This window comes from Carassius auratus, chromosome 34 (genome assembly GCF_003368295.1).
Source record: "Carassius auratus strain Wakin chromosome 34, ASM336829v1, whole genome shotgun sequence".
Taxonomy (NCBI): Eukaryota; Metazoa; Chordata; class Actinopteri; order Cypriniformes; family Cyprinidae; genus Carassius; species Carassius auratus.
In genome coordinates this window covers 4755893-4776198 of record NC_039276.1, presented here as the reverse complement: position 1 = coordinate 4776198, position 20306 = coordinate 4755893, and the positions used below count along the sequence as shown (strand labels likewise).

Here is a 20306-nt window from a genome sequence, read left to right as displayed (position 1 = left end):
GTTCAAAGCGGGTTCGCGAATCATTTGAGTAATTTTGTGGATCGCGAATCATTTTAATCAGCTCGGGAGCTCGTAGCGCGTTCGCGAATCATTTGAGTCAGTTCTGGAGTTCAAATCGGGTTCGCGAATCATTTGAGTAAGTTTGGGGATCACGAATCATTTGATTTAGTTCGAGAGTTCGTAGCGGGATCGCGAATCATTTTAGTCAGTTTGTGGATGGCGAATCATTTGAATCAGTTCGGGAGTTCAAAGCAGGTTCGCGAATCATTTGAGTCAGTTTCAGATAGCACACGTACATCTGCAAGATGTCTGTTAAAGATCTCTTGATCTCTTGATTCAATATATGAATGAATAATAGCCTAAAGAACCTTTGCGCCAAAAGGGTTCTTTCTTGTCATTATAGAACCTTTTTAGCATAAAAAGCATGGAGTTGAGTAAAGAACCCTATGGTTCTATATAGAACCCCAATGAAACCTTTTTTCTAAGAATGCAGGTTTTGCAACTAACAAACATATGTTGTAATTACATAAGTGCAAATACATACGTTGACAGGCAGCAGGACAGCCAATCGTAGCCCTCGGACCGAGGAATATGATTGGAAGAACACGTTATACTCCTACTCCTTCCACAGATGATATAAATACATATAAACTCATTTAGAGCATTTCACTTAGTGATTATAATCGGGATGTGAAGAGACAAAAAAAATGAATGCTAATTGACTACAAAACACTGCATAAAACAAAAAAGCCCCAAAAGTCCCATTAATGGTAAGTAGTGTCCAATTGACTTGTATTATTTTATATTGATACACCGTTTACTATTTCATGAAACTATAATAGTTCATGAGGCTCAAATGCCAACTACAGGCCGATTAATTAAGTGCTGGTGAAATGGACTTTACTGTATTACCACTTTTGATAATTATGCAGCATTATGGAAGTCTCTTATGCTCATCAAGCCTGCATTTATTTGATCAAAACTACAGAAAAAAAAAACTAATATTATAAAATATTTACTTTTCAGCATCATTACTCCAGTCTAAAGAGATCAGTCTAATTTTCTGTTTAACTTTTTATCACAGGTTATAAAAAAATATGAAGTAACACAACTGTTTACAACATTGCTAATAAATAAAAACTTTGTATCACCAAAATGAATTTTTAATTTTTATTGGCACAAAAGTAATTTCAGGTAACCTGTGTTCTATTAAGATTACTTGAAGGGTTTTAGTTGTTTTAGTTTGTGTCTTGAATCTGTTTACAGCACTGATCTTCATGCTTTAATAACTCCTCAGACAGAATATCACATTGTCTTAATGTGATGCGCAAGAGCTGGATAGTTTACTTCCATATATCTCAACAATCAAAAAGCTTTCTGAGATAATGGCAGATAGCATTTTAATCGGCGGCGGGGTTAATTAAATGACAGCGAGAGAAAAGTCTGTGTCAAGAATCACGCTCACAGAATAAATGTCAGCTTCACACACTCATTAATGAAAATCACTGGCTCCTCCAGCTCTGCTCCGAGCAAACACACCACACGAGCCCGATCTATGTGAAAGTGTGTTTAATCACAGCAGCTCAGGAATATGATGTTGTGTGTGTGATTAAAGAGCAAATACTGGCAGCTCGAGCTGTATATTTAGCTTCCTCGATGGAGGTCAACACACTTTAGCTGTTAAATCCAGATGCTTTAGCCTCTCGAAATGAAAGTTATACTCTTGGAGAACAGAACAGAGTGATCCTTTTGTTCTCTGGGCACTTCAGAAGCTGCTCAACAGGACGCCACACGCAGGACTTTATTGCTTGCGTTATTAAACCGTGATCGTGTACATTAATCACAGTAGAAGGTTCTGAATGGCGAATGAATGATGAGTGTTATGAATGATTGAACATCATCGCAGGAGGGAAGAGGCATCCAGCACGCTTCCATTAATGGGTTTGGGCGGCGAACAGACTTCACAAGCGAGCGCTGTTTAACTCAGACCTCAGGAGATCTCAACACACACCACAGCAGCACCAGACACTGACAGACAACACTAGCTAGTGCTTCATTATGTAGACACTTCTGAGAAATGAGCGATGGAAATGGCCATATTTATCCCTTAGTTTTATTGCTCGCTTGAGGTGGCTTTTGGTTGTGTGAAAAAAGGGTTAATGTGAATAATTGGAGATAGAAATGCATTTAGAAGTGAATGAATTCCTCCATGCGTAATAAGAAAAGTCCAATCTCGTTACACAGCATCTGAAATGTGTTTGTGGTCATTCTGAAATGCCTGAACAAAGTCTGTTATCAAAGTATTTCTGTAGAGTCACCTCTGACATGACTGTGTCTCCAAAAGTTTCATCTGCTCGCTCTGAGGTGCAAGTTTATTATTTCATATATTCAGTGGCTTCTCCTGCTTGTCTTAGGATCAGGAACTGTCAATTTTGCTCTCTTCGACTTTTTGATGAAAACAGTGTTTATTTGCAAAGTTTTATGCGATATTCAAATTTTGTGCATACTGAAGGTTAAATTCACAACTCTGGATAGAAACCTGTTTGCGTTTCCATTACCCTTCAGATTTAAATTGCGAATTGAAAATACTCTCAATGGAAACACATCAGTTTTGCAAAAATGCATGAGGTGGTTTTTCATGCAATTTGAAAATAAATAAAACTACAATGAAAATGTTTTTTTTTTCCGCATTTACAAGTCACCTGGCATACATAAGTCACATGATCATTCTTTAATGTACTATAACCTCCATGAAACACTTCATACACGGCCATGGCTCAGCCCTCATGGACACTGCACACGTCTGCAGCTCATTACAAACACCAGCTGAACACAGAAACTTGTGTTTATAGCAGAAGCGACTCTCGACGCTGCTTCGCTAAAGATACACCCTTACATCTCCTGTGATTAAAGATAATGGCTAGTACTGATACATCCTCGTCTGATGGTGGGGATCAGCATATACCAGGCTATGGAAAAATAGGTTCACATTTCATTAAGTATGTATTTCTAAATGTTCCCTGAACACTCAAACATCCAGTTATTGTCTTTGTTATGTAAATGTTAAGGAATCATTAAAATTTTTCAAAAATGTTATTTTTGAATGTTATTTTGAAAGTTCTGAAACGAGTTGTAACATTTAAAAAAAATGTCCAACTTGAAATGTTTAAAAAAACATTCGATGAACAATGTAGAAATAATGTTTTTGTGCTAATGTTTTCAGAATGTTATTAAAGAAGTGTTCTAGTAATTCTGTTCTGTGCACTGGACAGTCATTGGCTCATATTGAGCAGTGTTTTTGATCAGATGTGGATGTGAACATACATCAGCCTGTTTCAGGTGTGAATCAGAGCTCAAGCTCTTATTGTCTCAGACGTGAAATCACTGTAATGATAGAGACAGGCTGTATTTGAGTCTTTCCTTCAGCTCCACAACAACAGCAGTATTGTGATAAAACAGGTCTCTCTGGCTCTGTGCTCCAGGCGTTTGAGTAATGCCATGCTCACCAGCGGCGTTCCCTTTTTAATTGCTCTGATTCCTTCTCTCAGTCAGACCCGGTGAACACAATAGAGTCTCTCAGCGCATTAATCATGTCTGTCTGCGGGATCTGTGCAGACCAGCGCATCTGGGGTCGTGCTGCTTGACAACAGAGCACAGGACTTCCTAATGTTATCACACCAACACACGGACGACCCCGTCTCTGACACCTCTCCAGCTCAGGCTCCGACGGATTATAACCTATCGTTCAGTCTGGTTCTTCATCAGGGCTGATCCAACAGTGGGACGCTGGAGCTGATGAAACACTGGAGCAGAGGTGATCTCTGGATGGAGAAGCGTATCTAGATGAAGATACGAGTAATCATCAGTGATGTGAATCTGTGTAGCTGCTCATTTATTATTTGTGCATTAATTAAGGGGAGGATGAGAGGTGGCTCTACACCAACTGCTTATTTACTCAGAAAGTTGGCAGAAATCCATAATGAAGGTGAATTCAGCAGCACTATTAGAAAGTGTACTTGAGTTACAGAAGCTTATTCTCAACAAATGAGGGCAAATGCAGTATTCACCATCATGTGGTGTGGGAGTTGTGAAGTCGTAAGTCAAGTCATGTGGTTGAAGCAAGATTTTAATATTCATGCATTTGGCAGGAGCTTTTATTTCATTGCATTCAATGTACACATTTGATCAGTTGATGCATTCCCTGAGAATCGAACCCATGGCCTTATGTTGCAAGCATCATGAACCACTGACTGAGCTACAGAAAGGCTATGGATGCAATTTAACTTTTCTACAAAAACATTCAGCAATATTTTAAACTGACTATATTTGGCTTTCTCAGTTTGTGTAAATGCACTTAGGCTTCAGAGTATGTATTTTCTCCACATTAATATCACATGTGTACAAATATGTGCTCTTATCTAATCTACAATAATTTAAGTGAAGTGTGACAACATTCACAAAATACCCATCAGATCTACAAATGTCCATGTATATAAAGTATGTAATCTTCTGGTGAAAAAAAAAGATTTTTAAGGATTTTTGTTCGTGTTTGTTGTTCTGAACCAAATCCTTTGCCAAAGATTGTGGGCAAGATTATCCACTAGTAGTGTGTGCAGAGTTATTTTTACTCTGGTAACATAAATGTTGGATTCGGATGGAGCTGAAAAACTCAGATTGACCGCAGCTTGTGTCCAGATCGAGGTTGTAAGTGTAGTGCATCAGAACGCAGAAGGCCGCTGCTTCAGCACACATCAGGTGTCACACATCAGGTGTCGAATCGTTTGACACGTCTGATAAACACACGATTTGACATGGGATGATTTCTGTCGGATAGCATTATGAACTCATTCTGACATCTTAACGTGAGCTGTGACAATTCATTAGCCCTGTAACAAAGATGGCCATCCATTCAGCGCTAACATCCAGCTAGCGACTCAGGCTAATTATCTGCTTTAATTGCTGGTGACCTGCAGCGGTGTGTGTTTGTGAAGAGTCTATTGATATTCACCTGCTGATGCGTTTGAGTGTGTGCTTGATTCATAATTATGGCTCTGTGGGTGTTTGTGCTGTGATTGGCCGTCACACACACACACACACACACACACACTAGCTTTATTCTTATCTGCGCGTCTCCCTCACAACACAGCTGTGCGCGCTCCCGTCCTCTTTATTCTACTTTATTATCAGTTCAGTACTGTGAGGTGGTCGCTCGCTTCTGAACAGATTATTAGACATTTACTGCTAACAAAAACATAAATCATTATAAGAATTTTTTGTTAACGTTCCCAATACGTTACTTGTATCAAGAAAGTTACTTCTGAATTTTCTCTGAAGATTTAAAATGTTAAAAATGTTTTTTTTTTTTGGTTACTTTTGATGTTACTTACCTCTTACTTTGATACAAGTCGTTACATTAAAAAAAAAATAAATAGCTGTTAGATGTTCCATTAAAATATTTAAGAAATGAAACATTTCATGAATGATGTCTAAAGATTTCGGTATTCTAAGAACATTTTGGTAACGTTCCCATTAAGTTCTCTTTTTCTATGTTTTCATAATGATTTTTCTTGGTTGTATGAATGTTACGGGAACATGGAAACAATATGGGAATGTTATATAGAAATGTTCTCTGGATCTTTCTGAAACAAGTAATAACATTAATAAAAAAGTTAGATGAGCTTCCCAGTCAAACGTTTCTGAAATTGAGCGTTCCATGAAGGATGTATAACTTATATTGTGTTAATGTTTTGAGAATGTTATGAAAGATCAGATAACTCTGAATAAATGTTCTATGAATGTTTCTGAAAGATCGTTCTGGGAATGTTCCTCGTTAGCTGTCGCTCAGTTCTTGCTCTTCCTCAGTGAAGTATCTTAACCACTAATCTAATCTAGAACACATCTAAAACATATAAAGACATATATTTATATAATATTTTATATGTAAAGATATGATGAGGCTGTTGTGAGAGTATAGATGAGGCTCTTCTTGGTTTCTCTGATTCAGTTCATGTATTGTCTCGACTTCCTCATATGTTTCTCCTGAATCAGACCCAGACGAGTCAATAGTTGTGGATGGGGTCAGTCTCTCTCTGGTGGTCTCTAAAGAAGCTTGAAGGCAGATAGTAATACAGTAATGTGTTGGAGAGTAACTCACTAAACACAGAAATACTGCTGATTTAACTCTATTCCAGCAGCTGTTTGTGAACAGTATTGTTTCCAGTGGTTTCTCTAGTCACATCACACGGCTGGTTTTATGTCTCATTATGTCACACACAAGCTTGCAGTGAAGCAGGAATAAGTGTGTGTCCCCATCGGGGTGAACCGTTCGTTTCTATTGTCCATTTAAATGAACCAGTTCAAAAACATTGTATCAATTTACAGAAAAACATCTGATTGATCATGACTTGCTGTGTTAAACCTGAGCTTCAGTGCTTGACGACTGATTAAATCAGTGAGTATGTAGATTTCAGTGCTTGTGCGTTCTCTCACACAACTTTTCTTTTCTCCCAAGAAATCTTTTTTTTTTTTCTTTTAAAGAAAAAATAATAATTGGAGCTAAATACATTTTGAGCCTATTTTTAATAATTTTAATTCATTTTTTTTCTTCTTCTAGTTTTTAATTCATTTTTAATGACGTGTCATTACTTCTGTTAGTGTAATTATGAATACTTCTCTTTTTAATAATGGTGTATTATCTGACAATTGTCTTATATAAAAACTGTTGCCTCCTTGTACGGCTTTAGAATAGTTTCTAAAGTGCCAAAAAAAAGGGTTCCAAAGATTTTATTATATTTTGAACAGACTTGGTTCCCAAAGAACCTTTCAGTGAACAGTTCTTAATAGAAACCACTTTTAATTAGTGTGAAGAACACCTAAAGGATCTTTTTCCATGTTAAAGAACCTTTAATGCAGTGGAAAGGTTCTGTGGATGTTAAAGTCTTTCAAGGACGGTGAAGAACCTTTACTTGTCTGTAGATGTGAGTGTTTTCTGCACATCTCCAGCGCTCGTCCAGATCTATGGAGTGTGTGTGAGCAGATATATCCTGCAGTGATCACCTGTGTAAAGAGGAGCAGGAATCCTCTCATTTCCACCGCTCAGTCCTGAATGAAACGGCTCAGAAATCTGACATGAGCGCTCGGGTCAGTGTGAAGACAAACCCCCGAGGCACGGCCAAATGAATATGAATGGCTCAGGTCAACTGCCCAGTAAAATAAGGCTGCAGGGGAGCAATAAACCAGAATAATACAGGGTAAAGCCATCTGGGGCAAAGCGATGGGACCTAGATTGCTCCATTATGAAGCTCTGAAGCTGTGCTGAATGTGAGTGAGCTCAAGCTGACCTCACAATTTCAGCAGGACATAAGCGTCCCTCAAAGTCCTGCCGATCAATTTACAGATAAATAAGCTGTCCGTCTGCATCTCCACACACACAGTCGAGCCTCAGAGCTGATCATATATCAGAAGAGAAAGTGGTGGGATCATCTCGGCGTGGGAGCTGTCTCTGTCTTCGGAGGATCAGGGAGTAACGGTGCTCCCGTGTCCGTCTGGACCGGCTGGTAAAGCCTGGCTGACCGGTGTGTGTCCGCCAGATAAGCCCAGCGCTGTCACGTCCTGCTGAAGGCTGTATTGTTCTGCTTTCTTCAGCGGCTGAGAGCAAGACAATGCCTGAATTATCATTCTGGAGCTGAGGCGGTGGCCGTGACACGAGGAAAACATCCTCACACTGAATCATTCACAGCTTTTACATTCACAGACTGTTCGACTAAAGAAACACCACGAGTAGGTGATCTCAGCACCTCTGAATACATTTTCTCATCTTAAATTCATGTTGAAACACAGCCACAGTGGATTAAATGCAGACAAACACTCGATTTTCAAACTGCTCCAAATACTGGTTGAACGGTTTACTTCTTCTTGAAATTTGGTGAATATTTCTCATTTTGGGTCATGAGCGTGCATGCAAAGTTTTAACTTTAACTGTACAAAAACATTTGTGTTGGACCCCTACAGGTTTCTGTGCAATTTCCAAAAGTCAACTCTTTAAAAAATACTTAAATATCAGATTTTAATAAAAGACAAAAAAGATCTTTAGCTTGTCAAACACTAAAATATGAAATACACAATACCTTATAATTTAAGGCTCAAAGTTTACTCTAAATCTTCCAAAGAACATTCACAGTTTCTTCACCACAGTCACACAAATCTGTCACAATTAGTTTTTGGGGTCATCATATTTCTTTTATTTTGTGTCTGTGCAGCAGATTTTAGAAAATAAAATATGTGGGTCAAATTGAAACCTAACACTAAAAATAGATGAAATCATTACATCCCTCTCATATTGTATATTTGTAGTCTCTGGCAAGGTCTTCTGTTTAAACATGTATCTAGTGTTTTCATTTGTGCCGAATTGCATGGAAACCAATGCACAGAAACTGAACTCTGTGAATCAGAAGTGCTGTCTGAACTGAGCGTTCAAGGGGAAGAAACACATCTGATCTCAGTTTCACATTCAGATACATTTGATGAATTTGCCGTTCCAAATTAAGAGCAGACCCACACACAAATAATCAGCAAATACACAAATCAATAGATATTTCGAGCTCCGTTCGAGCACACACATCCGTATCCATCGTGTGTGTGTGTGTGTGTGTGTCACTACTTCGGAGGGTATTTACATAATTTGATTCCTGTACTCCCCCATAACCTGAGAGTGAGCCAGTATCATTTGTTAAGAGCGCTGCCCACACATGCACTGGATGGACTCGTCAGCGGCCGCCCACACAGCGTTATATAAAACTACCAGCGTCTCTTCACACACACATGAACGTCAGCGAGAGACTTCTCCAAGGGATCAGTCAGTTCTGGACCACAGCGCTCCTTCTGTGCCTGCAGAGGTCACGGGGTCATCTGAGCGGTCAGGGCCGAGCCGAAGACTCTGAAAGCATCTCCACTGTTCAACGCTGCAGTTCTGATCTGAAGATACACTGTCAATGGAGCAAAGGATGGAGGACAAAACAATCAACAACAGTGAGAGAAAACACTGGCCCTGTTCACTAATTAGCTGATGTGCCTTATTAATGATTAGGATGATAATTAAATGTTTTAAAAGCTTTCAATTCAGATGCAGATTGATCATATTTAAACATATGATATATTTGATGATATAAATGATATAAACATATTTACTGGATCAATGCACTGGTATCCTGTCAAAGACAAAGCATCCTGTTAATAATAATCATTTTATTCTGAATGAAGCTGCGCTATCCAGAGCCCACTATATCATAATTAGTATTTAAGAAATCATGACATTATTTTCTGTAACCGTAAACGAAGGATCAATTTAGATTGTTAACTTTTATGTGTTTTAAAATCCATTTGGATAAAATGCATAAATATAAATCTGAATTATGAAGGTTACATTATAGCCTTTTTTTTTTTTTCATGCACAGGACAATTTTGAGATTTGGGTTCTCATAACATGTTCAATATGTTTCGTTACATAACACACATATACAGTAGGTGTTTATTTTATTTGCACTTTATCTATTTGCATCTGTAGATTTGAATTCAACCCATAAAGAGTTTTTTCTCTCTCTCTCTTTCAAACACCAAACTTCACAGTTCATATTTCAGTGGTGAAATGTGTTAAAAAAAATCTGAACATATTTCAACAAAATCAAACAGATTTCTATTCTGGACTATGTAAATGAATGCATATTTAATTTGACAATGCCTCGTTTTCAATATTTAAATTCATACATATTTGACAAGGTGTGCCAGTTCGTACAAATTCATACGATTGTGAAAAATCGCACATACTGTATTTTATTAGGAGGTGGCCAATTCGCAGGAATCAGTGCGAGGGATCACATCTAACCCCGCCCCTGAACTGAACTGTCACAGATATCAGACAAAATCCACCTCTTTGTATTATACTTTCACTCCAGCAATCAGAAACCTCTTTTCCCTGTGGTACTTAAGGAATTAGATAATTATAGAAACACTATTAAGGAGAGTACAAACAGAAAAGCTGTCAAAACGGTGCTTTTGTTTAGTATATTTAATATACTGTGAAATAGCAAGGCATTTCTTTATTTTCTTTCTCTCTTTCTTTCTTTTTTTATATGTACAGTACGCTCATAGTTAATATCTACTATTTATATATTTTTATGTACACTCTTGGCACCTTTATCAAGTTTTTGTTGTTAACCCATCAAAACAAAAACTCGTAAAACACGTTCTGAACTGTCCGTGATGTATAATCGCATAGATCGAACACATCTCATGAACATGAACACATCAGACTCAGTGCGTCTCTGTCGCAGCTCCTGCTGTATTTATAGAGCTCTAGTCTTTAGAACCCGCCTCTCGGGTCGACGCTGTGAAGCGATTGGCTCGCGATCGCAAATAGCCTGCTGTGATTGGCCTAACGGAGCTGTCCATCAAAGCGGTCCACGCCGTTCTCTTCAGTGGTCTCTCTTTCAGCGCGAACCCAAATGTCTCCTCATTAAACGACAACAAACACTCCAGAATATACGCGTTACCGTCAACGAACGACACACTGTAACGCAACCGGTAAGAATATGTCTGAACTTGTTGATTTTGCTGTACTTGATTATGACACGAGCGGTATGTTAGCGCGTCTGCTAACGCGGAGCAGGATTAGCTGGTTAGTCCTCAGACTGCTGGTTAGGCATAATCGGACTGTACTAGAGCAGAATAGAGTAAGATTAGTTAGTGTTTACAGCTCTGAATAAATGCTCCGTGACTCTGTCATTGAATCCGGCGTCTGAGCTCCTCAGATGAGGCCTAAACGATCGACATGCCACAGAAAACCAGCGATGTTGTTATTTATTGATCTGGATGAATAGACTTGTCTTTGAGATTACATGTCGGAGTGGTAGAAGTGTAGCACAGCCGCTGTGAGAGATGTGTGTGATTACTGACGGGTGTTAGCAGCAGAACTAGCATGCTAACTGCTCATCTACACTCAGAAGTGTACATGAGGTGTGTTTATAAACCGCTGACAGCTGACAGTGTGTGTTTATATGGTCATGGAGAGCTGTCACAGGGGCAAGTTTGTAAAGTTTCAGCCTCTTTGCTTGTGATGTAAATCAGGGAGATGTTTCTAACAGTAGAGCAGATACTGATATAAACTGATCTAAATATCACTCTATATCTCCAGTAATGAGATGAGATGTAACACAGTGACTGAGAGCTGAAGAAATCAAGGCTCCTCAGAAGATGTGAGATGTTCTGGAGGCTTGTGAAGATCATTCCTCCGCTGAGGAACAGTGAAAGTAAAGCTTCTGGAAACAAACGCTCCTCAAAAGATCCTGAGGATCAGATTTGAGACTCTAAAACATGATTGATGGAGAATCAAGTAAAGCTGAGCTGCTTCAGTCCAGGAAGAGTTCATCTGGAGATATTACTGACCTTATTCTGACCTTTACTTGATCACAGTCAGGAGAGATCTGAGTCGAGCTGAAGCTGGACATCTGTACGGTTACCAAACCATAAATCTGACTCTGCTTGGTTAAATCTGTGTTTTATTGGGTGTAAACCTGACTCCTTTATTCTGATGAGAGCAGTCAATGTAAAGAGACTGTTGTAATGGTCTATATATGCAACACATAGCATAAAGTCTACATAGACTCATTTTTGTGTTTGCACGATGTTTGGAAGACAACAACGTGGAGGATGTACTAGATTTAATTGAATTTTTAAAAATAAAATAGGCCTACTTAAAATAGTTTTGTAATCCGATTAGGCAAAGTCACCATGGACAGATTACTCTATTATCAGAATAATCATTAGTTGTAGTTTAAAGGTTTTTCAGGAAGCGCTGGTTTGATCTCGGTCTGTGATGTATATCGGACAGGATCTGGAGATGTTAAAGAGCGTTTAGCGTGTTCTTCAGTCGATGGAAGTGTACGGTGGCTTTGATCTCGTCCGCTCTGATCGAGAGCGCCGTCTTTCATCGGTGTGTGTGTTCAGAGCCGTCTGAGACATTAATGGTGTGACCCGAATCGAGCCGAGGGCCGTGAACGACACCTCGCAGCGTAATCGAGGCGTCACGGTTCGATCCATCGTTAGGTGATCTCTGCACACATCGCCCCGACGTTGCGCTCGCTCTGAACACCTCTTAGCCGCTCTCTCCTGGCCTTTCCCTGTGATCTCGGTGTTAAAGGAACCAGATCTGTGCTTTTCCTCCATCATCCATTAGAGACATTCTCTGTATGAAGCGTATCTCTGTAGAGCTGTTCCTCTGGCGCGGCGGGAGGCCGTATCCATCACCTGGAGTGCAGGTTTAACACCATTAGCGCTTCACCCATCACTCTTTCTTGTCTTCTGAGTGCTGGAGGTGTCTGGAGCCATCCATCAATGCAGCGGGTCACACAGTCAATTAAGTTTCCACAACATTACAGTTTCTCTGCGCTTTATAAAGAACAAAGTTGTGTCCGGCTCAGTTCTCCAACAAAGTTGGGAGTCTGTGATATTCTGCAGAGAAAGCTGCTGTTTTCAGATTCATGAAGTTAATGGATGGAATGGCTCTAGATTGTAGATTATAGTTTATAGAAACTGAATAACAAAGTACAGCAGAAGTGTCATCATTCAGATCATTTCAGTTCATGATAAATCATATTTTAATTGTGATCATAATTTCTCCTCCTCTTGATTTATGAAGCATTATCGTCTGTGATATTTGCTCGCAAACATGCCATTTTAATTTGGCATTAGATTTTTCTCCTGCGCTGGATGTGGTCGTGTGCAGCAGTGTGTGATGAGTCCCAGACAAGTGAAGAAGAGACTGACCGCTCTAATACAGATTCAGACCAGGCCCATATCATCTGCTTTACGTCCATCAAGCTCCACTTTAATAAAAGAGGAAGTGATCCAGTGAGATGAAGTGCTTTTCATTTCTGAGAACAGAAGTGTGCATAACCACATTATTGTTCAACTTCTTTCATTTGTACCAGAACATTAATGATATGGTGCTGTGGGGTCAGAGGTCGTGCGGTCTTCTTCTTCTGTGTAACAGAGTGTTCTCCGGAGCGTCTGCAGTCTGATGTTAGTTTGACACATCGCAGCTGTGACGCTCATCTGTTAGTCTTCAACATGACTGTCACACTGAACACTGTTCGGTCTGCTGTCGTCACTCCATAACACAAGCGTCACTGGTTCCTCCAACAGCCAAAAGTTCTCTCTAACTATGAGCTGTCTGGTTGTGATGTCTCTGATATTCTGTGTTTTCACGAAGCTAAACTGATTTTATTTGAGGTTAGATCTTTCTGCGTGTCACTGGTATAATAGATGCCCCAAAAAAGCTGTCAAACAGTGCTAAACTAAGTTATATTTCGTGTCTGACGATCTGTTCATCACCTGAAGTCACATGACTTGGATTAAACCTCTTGATTCATATGGATTGGTTTAGGATGCCTTTATGGCCTTTGTGGATGGTGGATCCAGTGTAGGGACAGAAAGGTAGGGTTTGAGGGATTATATGATGACAGAAGATTCATGTAAATCCAGTCCGCTCTCAGCTGGTGCAGGAGAGGCATAGCTTGAGTCCCGAGACATTGGTTCAGTTCGTCCTGAGAGCGACACGATGAGTGGATCAGATCAAGCGAAGCAGAGTTCTCCCGCATCGAGCGGCGCTTGAACCTCTCCGGGTGTGTGATTGGCGTGTGACCCGAGCACAGGATCCGTGTGTCAGTAAGCGTGTGTTAAGTGTGTGTTCGGCAGCCGTTTCTGGTCCCAGCTGTCCTGCACCAGCAGTGTGTCAGGGTGGAGAGGAACACATCCTAAACCAGTGCAGATCTGTAATGAGGACTGAAGCGTGTCCTCCGCTCCTCTCCGCTCGCCTCCAGGGACCTCATTACTCTCCGTGCAGGAATCACATCGTCCTCAGGGAAAAATGTACATAACGCATTTGTCACTTAGCACCATCCCATTTTGCTTTTTCCAGGAAGAAAAAGTGCATTGCGAGGCTTAATTAGTAAGCGCTGCTATTATGTGCTATTATGTGTTCTTTATGATGTGAGCTGTTGTTTCTCCAGCTTTGTGCAGGTGTTTTCTCTCTGAAAGCAGCTAAAGAGAAAGAGAACTGTGCTGTGCAATCATAGGACGAGCTGTAATTATGTGACAGATGATTTCTCCTCGCTGCGACCGGCCGATGCTTTGGTTTCTCTCTGTTGTGTGGAGCGCGAAGCTTTTCTGGACGCAGTACGTCTGTCAAAATAACTGAAGAACGCTATATGATCAATATTCACATTTTATTACTATTTAAAAGGTGTAATTTAATTTCAAGCTTTTGGCCGCTCTCCTGAGAAATATTACTTATGCATGTTTATTCAAAGCAATAAAATATCACCCCTATCTTTGAAAAAAAAAGTTTATAAACTATATATAATTAATAAAGTTAAACTATTAGAAACAAAACCGCATCATGTTTGAATGTGTGTATAGTTTAATACTAAGGACTGAAAGAGTATTTTCTTCATTTAAACACATGAGATGCAGTGGGATGGGAAACCTGCTGTAAAGTCTTGAGATGTGTTTTATAAAAGTTGAACTTGCATTAATTTTAGATTGGTTTTGACGTTAACCCCGTCATCTCTGCATTGATATTGTGTGAACCACAGAGCACATCTAATATCTTCAGCTGGAGACGCTGTGGAAACACTGCAGTGCTGTGACGTGTAGACCGTTATCTCTCGTGCGCCGCTGAGGGTGCTGGGTTTTTGGATTTTCATTTTCAATTTGACGAATATTAGAAATTCAGATTTTAGTTTTGTCTGCCAGCTCTTTAACACAGCGTCTGTCAAGCAGCGTCTTGATTCTCCGGGATCCTCTCGTCTTCTGGAGATCCAGGAGCTGGAGTAATGTGTGTGTGTGTGTGTGTGTGTGTGTGTGTCCCGAGGGGCTAGCGCTTGATTAATATTGAGAACCTGTAAGTCCTGGCCCTCGGCGGCAGGTGATGGAGGGTTTATGAGAGGAAATGTGGAGTGATAATCTTGGCCAGCTGCTCCCGCCGTCCTCACGAGCGAGGGATGAGGATGAGGGAGATCTGGGAAGGATTACGGGTTGGAAATTGACAGTGACTGAGGAGGACGAGGAGTTGATTTATTCTCCAGGAAACTTTTGTGTGGCCTGAATCTTGAGTTTCAGCCAATCACCATCATCTCTTCATCCTTTAGTGTTGAAGACAGTGTGTGAGAGCACAATATCATTAGATAGTGAAGTCTGGGTTCCTTTGAGAGATGAGTGCTTCAGTTTTCCCATGATTCATGGACTTCAGCCAGACTTTGACTCATTTGGCGTTATATTAGCAAAGATGTTCCTCCACCTGTCAGATCCAGAATCTATTTTCAAGTCCAAGTCTCCTTTATTTCCTTTATACAGGCCGTTTTAATATGAGACTCTTGGCTGTTTGCTCACGCTCCTCAATAAAGCCGCTCTCGTGATGTTTCTCATCATCTTCTCATTATTAGGATATTATGTGCTCCTGTGTTATTACTCGTCTCAGTCCCTGCATTACTGATGTGATGGTGTTCGGACGGAGCTTCAGAGATTAACAGATATTAGTGTGGTGTCCGTCTGTCGGGGACCAAACCTTCATCATCTCTCTGAGCAATAGTTCACACACACACACACACACACACGGTTAAAATAAATGGTTCATGGGGTGTGGATTTCCTGCGGTGCAGTTATTCCAGAGCGGTGGAGGTGTAAAGAGGAGAACACAACTAAATGAGAATCTTTCTTTATTCATATGTAAATTACAGTTATTCAGATGATGATGGACTGTTTCAGGGACTGTTTTTTACATCGCATGTGCATCAATTATTTAAATCACCTCACTACCAGTTATTAAGGCTATAATCAGTTTTATTCTGCAGTATAAATGTGCTTCTGTTATACAGAACCGTCTGCTGTCACTGGTTTATTCTGTTTGTTCGACAATCAATATTCAGTAATCTCAATTTAACTGCATTTCGGAGGATGATCAAATCTGCACTGAACTGAGCTGAATAATGTCTTCAGCTTGAAATTGAGTTTGTTTCATAATTAATGAACATTAATATTATTGAACTGAATTGAATCAACATTGTGTTAGGAGTGTTTTAAAACAGCTCCATATTCACCTCCATGTGCCCCGTTTAGTTTCATGTTTATTTGTCAAGGACTGTCCGTTTGGAAATGATTGAATTTCATGGAAATGGAAGCGAGTCTTAAACGTCGTAGCTATTAGAAGAATTGAGTGAAAAGCGCTCTACAGTGTCTCTGGTGTGTGCCGTCTCTGCGCTGCGGTGTGTGTTTGGGGTGAAGGTAACACACACATCTCCTCCAGTCCTCGGCTGGGCTGTGTGGCTGATGAAGAGAGAGCTGTGTTCTGATTGGCTGAGCGCCGCTGACATCACGCCAGCCAGATGCTGATTCGCTGCGGTCTCTGAGGCTCAGACATGGGCTCCGGTGTTTAGGAGCAGACGAGGAGCGCTCGCTGCAGACCGAGACACAGAAGAGAAGAGAGGAGAAGAGAAGAGAGGAGAAGAGAAGAGAGGAGAAGAGAGGAGTGGAGGGGTGCTTTAGGGAGAGAGAGCCTCTGGTACTATGGGAACTAACCCTCTGACCGATGGAAATAATGACCGCTGTCATGCGTCAGGTGAGTGTGGACAGGTAACACCGAGCACCGGCAGCGCTCTGACACTCGAGCCTCGCTGGACGCAGTGTGTTCTGGGTGAACGGAGAGATGAGTGTGTGTGTGTGTGTGTGTGTGTGGGTCATCGTGGGTCACTTCTGCTGTGATTCATCATGTACTTTAGGAGACGAGTACTGTTTGAGATGCACTCGATCTGCTGATGATTGCTGTGTTGTTGTGTTTCACTGAAGTGTGTCGAGTGTGAGTGTGTGTGTGTGTGTGTGTGTGTGTGTGTGTGTGTGTGTGTGTGTGTGTGGAGGTCTGTTCGGCGTGTTTTGCGTGGCGTCTGATCACTCGAGTGTCTTATGAAGTGTCCGTGTAATCGCTGGAGAAATCAGATTCAGAAATGTTTTCGTTTTGCACGATTGTTACTTTCAGTTAAATGTCTGTTTTTGACACAATAAAATAAGAATAAAATTTAAAAACAAGACTCGCTGCTAAATTTATGTATATAATAATAAAAACATTTTTGTACTGTATTTTATTTTAGGCATCTGTCAATCATCTGAGCATAATTGACAGAAATAATGACTCTGTTGTGGCACAGATGAGGCTTGTGTTAATCTAGACGGTTATGAAGGAATAAATGCTGATGTTACATGCAATCAAAGAACACCGATTACTCTTCTGATATCAAATGTGATTGTTCCTCTTTAGATAAATGCATAAATGATTGCAGTGCTGCTGTTTAAACAAAGTTGGCAGCTTCTTGTCCTGATTCACAAACGTCTTATTTGTCTGCGCTGAGTCTGACTCGATCAATACCTCCGTCTCATTCAGATGTGAGGGCTGTAAGTTCAGACTGATAGTGCCATCAAACTGTGTTTTCATTCTCTCAGTCCTGCAGTCAGCAGTTCCCTGCGCGCTCGACCATGAAGCTCTCGACGTCTCATTCAGACCGCGCTTTGGTCTCGCTTCGGTCTATTAGCGCTGAATGTGGATCTCAAACACCAAACAGACGCTTTACAGGAAAACAAACACACACTGAGGTTTTCAGATGCTGGCAGGATTGATTTCTGTGGTCCTTTATAGAACACAGATTGTGTATGAGACAAATCAAATTGACTCCGCTCTAAGAGATGATATTGACATCAGATGAACAGTTCTGATGTGTGTTGTATTATCTGTGCTGGTCTGAAGGGGCTGTCTCTGTGAGCGTATGGTGTCTCCAGATCCTCTCTGTCCCCCGTCGAGACTCCATCTCTGCAGGACTGGACGTCCGGCTCACATCAGAGCAAGCTGTTTCTCTCTGAATGCTGCTGGAGAGAGAAAAGGGTTTGCAGGATTGATTCGGAGGATGTTTGTGAGCGCAGCATCAATCCCACACGCCAAGATTCAACAGCTACCTTGTGCAGCGTGTGTGTGTGTGTGTGTGAGACCGATGACCACACACACACCCCGGGGCTACAGATCTCATGAATATCAATCAGCCGCGGCCATCAGTCTCTTAATAATGCAGCGAGCGTTCTCTGATGAATGTGCTTCGCTGCGCTCCGTTCACACAAACTTTCATCACACGCCGCGTGGCTTCTCAACAGGTCAAGAATAAAACTCTTTTGTCTCAAAGCTGATCTATAATTTCAGCTCTCGTTCTCCGTAACAAGCCCCTGATGACCGTGACCTTGAGGGACACGAGTGTGTGATGTGTGTGTGTCTCTGTGTCCGCAGGCTCCTGAGGGACACGAGTGTGTGACGTGTGTGTGTCCCTGTGTCCGCAGGCTCCTGAGGGACACGAGTGTGTGACGTGTGTCTGTGTGTCCGCAGGCTCCTAAGGGACACGAGTGTGTGACGTGTGTCTGTGTGTCCGCAGGCTCCTGAGGGAGACGAGTGTGTGTCTCTGTGTCCGCAGGCTCCTGAGGGACACGAGTGTGTGACATGTGTCTGTGTGTCCGCAGGCTCCTGAGGGACACGAGTGTGTGACGTGTGTGTCTCTGTGTCCGCAGGCTCCTGAGGGACATGAGTGTGTGACGTGTGTCTCTGTGTCCGCAGGCTCCTGAGGGACATGAGTGTGTGACGTGTGTGTCTCTGTGTCCGCAGGCTCCTGAGGGACAAGAGTGTGTGACGTGTGTGTCTCTGTGTCCGCAGGCTCCTGGGGGACACGAGTGTGTGACGTGTGTGTGTCCCTGTGTCCGCAGGCTCCTGGGGGACACGAGTGTGTGACGTGTGTGTCCCTGTGTCCGCAGGCTCCTGAGGGACAAGAGTGTGTGACGTGTGTGTCCCTGTGTCCGCAGGCTCCTGAGGGACATGAGTGTGTGACGTGTGTCTCTGTGTCCGCAGGCTCCTGAGGGACACGAGTGTGTGACGTGTGTGTCTCTGTGTCCGCAGGCTCCTGAGGGACATGAGTGTGTGACGTGTGTGTCTCTGTGTCCGCAGGCTCCTGAGGGACAAGAGTGTGTGACGTGTGTCTCTGTGTCCGCAGGCTCCTGAGGGACATGAGTGTGTGACGTGTGTGTCTCTGTGTCCGCAGGCTCCTGAGGGACATGAGTGTGTGACGTGTGTGTCTCTGTGTCCGCAGGCTCCTGGGGGACACGAGTGTGTGACGTGTGTGTGTCCCTGTGTCCGCAGGCTCCTGGGGGACACGAGTGTGTGACGTGTGTGTCCCTGTGTCCGCAGGCTCCTGAGGGACACGAGTGTGTGTCGTGTCTGTCCCTGTGTCCGCAGGCTCCTGAGGGACAAGAGTGTGTGACGTGTGTGTCTCTGTGTCCGCAGGCTCCTGGGGGACACGAGTGTGTGACGTGTGTGTGTCCCTGTGTCCGCAGGCTCCTGGGGGACACGAGTGTGTGACGTGTGTGTCCCTGTGTCCGCAGGCTCCTGAGGGACACGAGTGTGTGACGTGTGTGTCTCTGTGTCCGCAGGCTCCTGAGGGACAAGAGTGTGTGACGTGTGTGTCTCTGTGTCCGCAGGCTCCTGGGGGACACGATTGTGTGATGTGTGTTTGTCCCTGTGTCCGCAGGCTCCTGGGGGACACGAGTGTGTGACGTGTGTGTCCCTGTGTCCGCAGGCTCCTGAGGGACACGAGTGTGGACGTGTGTCTCTGTGTCCGCAGGCTCCTGAGGGAGACGAGTGTGTGTCTCGGTGTCCGCAGGCTCCTGAGGGACACGAGTGTGTGACATGTGTCTGTGTGTCCGCAGGCTCCTGAGGGAGACGAGTGTGTGACGTGTGTGTCCCTGTGTCCACAGGCTCCTGAGGGACACGAGTGTGTGACGTGTGTGTCTCTGTGTCCGCAGGCTCCTGAGGGACAAGAGTGTGTGACGTGTGTGTCCCTGTGTCCGCAGGCTCCTGAGGGACACGAGTGTGGACGTGTGTCTCTGTGTCCGCAGGCTCCTGAGGGAGACGAGTGTGTGACGTGTGTGTCCCTGTGTCCGCAGGCTCCTGAGGGAGACGAGTGTGTGTCTTGGTGTCCGCAGGCTCCTGAGGGACACGAGTGTGTGACATGTGTCTGTGTGTCCGCAGGCTCCTGAGGGACACGAGTGTGGACGTGTGTCTCTGTGTCCGCAGGCTCCTGAGGGAGACGAGTGTGTGTCTCGGTGTCCGCAGGCTCCTGAGGGAGACGAGTGTGTGACGTGTGTGTCCCTGTGTCCACAGGCTCCTGAGGGACACG

General features: G+C 42.7%; 1 protein-coding gene across 11 annotated transcripts in view; it reads left to right on the top strand.

The window, feature by feature from the left end:
* Positions 1-10431: 10431 nt before the first annotated feature.
* The window catches only part of LOC113052992 (R3H domain-containing protein 1-like), a 35441-nt gene continuing 25566 nt past the window's right edge, over positions 10432-20306 (top strand). For 5 of the 11 annotated variants that reach the window (XM_026217570.1, XM_026217565.1, XM_026217567.1 and 2 more), the window contains exon 1: positions 16237-16669. The gene's annotated coding sequence lies outside the window, so the exon portion shown is untranslated. Of the gene's footprint in view, positions 10579-16235; positions 16670-20306 lie in introns of those variants that run through there. The other 6 variants (XM_026217571.1, XM_026217564.1, XM_026217562.1 and 3 more) reach the window with 5 other exon arrangements.